The sequence below is a fragment of the Microtus ochrogaster genome, chromosome 15 (assembly GCF_000317375.1).
Source record: "Microtus ochrogaster isolate Prairie Vole_2 chromosome 15, MicOch1.0, whole genome shotgun sequence".
Lineage (NCBI taxonomy): Eukaryota > Metazoa > Chordata > Mammalia > Rodentia > Cricetidae > Microtus > Microtus ochrogaster.
Window position 1 is genome coordinate 5,679,016 of NC_022017.1, and position 3,379 is coordinate 5,682,394.

The following is a 3,379-nucleotide window of genomic DNA, read 5'->3' on the forward strand; positions in this document are numbered from 1 at the left end:
TGCCTCCTGAGTGCTGGGATTAAAGGCATGTGCTGCCATATTCAACTAATCCTTGTTGTTTTGTTTTGTGGAGCCAGGATCTTATTATTCAGTCCAGGCTGGCATGGAACTTGGTATGTAACTCAGGCTGGCTTTGAATTTATAATCCTTCTGTCTGTCTCCCAGCTGGTGAGATTTCAGGCATAAGGGCATCACACGGGTTCTAGGTCCAATTGTTTATTACTTACGACCATGTTTCATATAACCCAGGCTAGCCTCCAACTGGGAAATGTTGAGCCAAGGCTGGCCTAAGAGTTCTGATCCTTTTCCTTCAACTTAGAAGAATCAGAAGTTCAAGGTCTAAGTAGAGTAAGGATCATGTCTAAGTGCTGGGGTTACAGCTATGTGTCTCCATGCCCAGCTTGGTACTGTTTTCTTTTATCGTCACTTTATTATGTTTTTATTTATTTATTCGTGGCATGGAGCATATGTGGAAGGCAGAGGACAACCCAGGGAGTCTGTTCTCACCCCCCACAATGGAGGTCTAGGAGACTGAACTCATCAGGCTTGGTAGCAAGCGCCTTCCCCCACTGAGTCCTTCAAAGTTTCTGTATAAAGCCGGATGTGGTAGCACATGCGTGCAATCCTACCACTCAAGAGACAGTGTGCCGCTATCTAGTGTGGGCTAAATTTGGGGCTTTTTTATTTTATTTTATTTTATCTATCTACTTATTTATTTTTGTTTTTTCAAGACAGGGATTCTCAGTAGCGATGGAAGCAGTTAGGACTCATTCTGTAGACCAGGCTGGCCTTGAACTCACAAAACTCTGCCTGCCTCCCAAGTCCTGGGGTTTAAGGCTGTGCCACCACTGCCCAGTTATACAGTTCATTTTTTTTTTGGGGGGGGGGTTTCGAGACAGGGTTTCTCTGTGGCTTTGGAGCCTGTCCTGGAACTAGCTCTGTAGACCAGGCTGGTCTCGAACTCACAGAGATCCGCCTTCCTCTGCCTCCCGAGTGCTGGGATTAAAGGCATGCGCCACCGTCGCCCGGCTATACAGTTCATTTTTAAAACACTTTCTTATTTAGAAGCAACTTCAGATTTTGCAAAGGTTGGAAAGAGGGGCGAGGGAGAAGCCTTGGTCAGTAAAATGCCTGCTGTGTAAGCATGAAGACTGGAGTTCAGATTCCTTCCAACATATAAAACCTGGGGACAATGGGGACAGGCGGATCACTGAAGCTCCTCGCCAGCAGCCTAGCCAGTCTGTGAGCTCCAGGTTCAGTGAGAGTCCTTGTCTCAAATGTAAGCTGGGGAGAAAAGAGAAAGACACCCCAAAAATTCTCTCACTTTCACACATGCATGACCACACGTGAACACACACCTACACACAACCTAGGCTGCTGCCACATGTCTGAACTCAAAATACTGAGGAAATGGACGCAAGAAAATCAAGACCAGCCTCATTCCATAGTGAGTTCAAGGCCAGCCTTGACAACATGAAATTCCAAAAGCCAAAAGAAAGAAGAAAGAATGAACTGAAAGGCAGAATAGAGAAGGCCTGCATGTACAAAAGTCATTTACATTTCCCTAATCATTTACATTTCTAATCACTTTTTTTATATTCCCTGAAACATTCAAACATACGTTATAGACATGGTTCTTCATGACAGGAATATTGTCTGCAGAGCAGTTTATCAGCCCAATGTGCACAAAGGCCACTCTTATCCTGTAGTTTCTGCTCTGCTGGGGCTCAAACCCAGGGCTGCAGGCATGCAACACAAGCATGCTGCTGTCGAATTCCACGTCCGGCTTTTGTTTTGAGACGGGCTCTTAGGCTGTCATTGAGTTTGTGATCCTCCTGCTTGGGCTCCACAGAGCTGGGATTATAGGCATGTACACCTGGTTAGTGCTTTCCTGTTGCTCTGAGAGTCCAAGGGATCATCAGGAAAGGCATGAAAAGGTCTTTCTTCCTAGACCTCCTCTCCAAATCACAGAGGTCCACCTGCCTCTGCCTCTCGAGTGCTGCGATTAAAGGCATGAGCCACACTCACCTGGCTCTTTCTTTTTTATGTGGAGACAGAAAAATCTTACAAATCCTAGACTTGTTGAGCTTGCTATTTAGCCAAGGATAACGTCCAATAAATCTCCCTCCCTCCACTTCCCAAGTACTAGGACTAGAGCGTACACCATCTCACTTGGCAAAACTCTCTCTCTCTCTTTTCTATTTTCAGACGGTAACAACCAGTTTTATTTTTTTTTTTTTTTTTGGAGACCGAGTCTTACTATGTAGACCTGGCACTCACAGAGAGCTACCTGCCACTGCCTCCTGAATGCTGGGATTAAAGGGATGCACCCCCATGCCCAGCCCTCCTTTTGGATTTTTTTTGAGACCTAATTTTGTAGCTAATGGTGCTTAGAACTAAAGATTACCCTGGGGCCTGTGGATTAGCTCAGTGAGCATGGTAGTTTGAAAGAGAAATGTCTTCTATAAATTCATGAATGTAAGTGCTTGGTCCCCAGTTGGTGGTGCAATTTGGGGAGATTCTGGAACTTTTAGCACAGGAGCCTCTTAGGGGAAGTATGTCACTGTGGGTGGGCTTAGAGAACTTAAAGCCTTGCCCCACTTATAGATGACTCTCCCTCTCTGCTTCCTGTGTGTGATGGAGATGTGACTTCTCAGCTTCCAGCTCTGTCACCATACCTTTCCTGGCATGATGAACAAGTAGCCTGAAAGACCCTACAGACCCCCCTCAAAACCCCAGCTAACATGCTCCTGTGAGAACGCCCAGTTTGTTAAAATATTTTCAGGGCCTGCAGCTAACCGGCTCTCATGAGAACATCCTGTTCGCTTGAGACCCTCAGGACCCTCTCAGGACCTGCAGCTAGCTGGCTCTCATGAGAACATCCCGTTTGCTTAGGGAAACAGGATGCCTATAGTCAGCACATGTGCCCAACTTAGAATATCAGCAGTTCACAAAAGAAACAATTCCCCCTATGAAAGATCCCAGCTTAGCTGCTGTAACGTCATTTTACAAGGCTTTTGACAAACAGATGTAAGTGCAGAGTGAGGTCAGGGCCCCTGGCTGCAAAGCAGGATATCTATAGAATAGGACAGGACATCTATATAACAGGAAATCTGTTACCATACATCTGTGCTGGGAAAGGAAAAACCACTTATGCCCCTTGCCCCATTCCAACCGACCACTAACCACGCATTTGCTTCTGTAATCTGCTTCTGCCGCCCTCTTTCCTATAAAAAGACCTCCCCCCAGTCTGCAGGCGTGCAAGTCCTCCGAAAGACTTTGCCGTCCGCAGGTACCTGTGTTTACTCAATAAACCTCTTGCTAATTGCATCCTGTGGTCTGGACTCGGACCCCCTGCAGGTACCTGTGTTTACTCAAT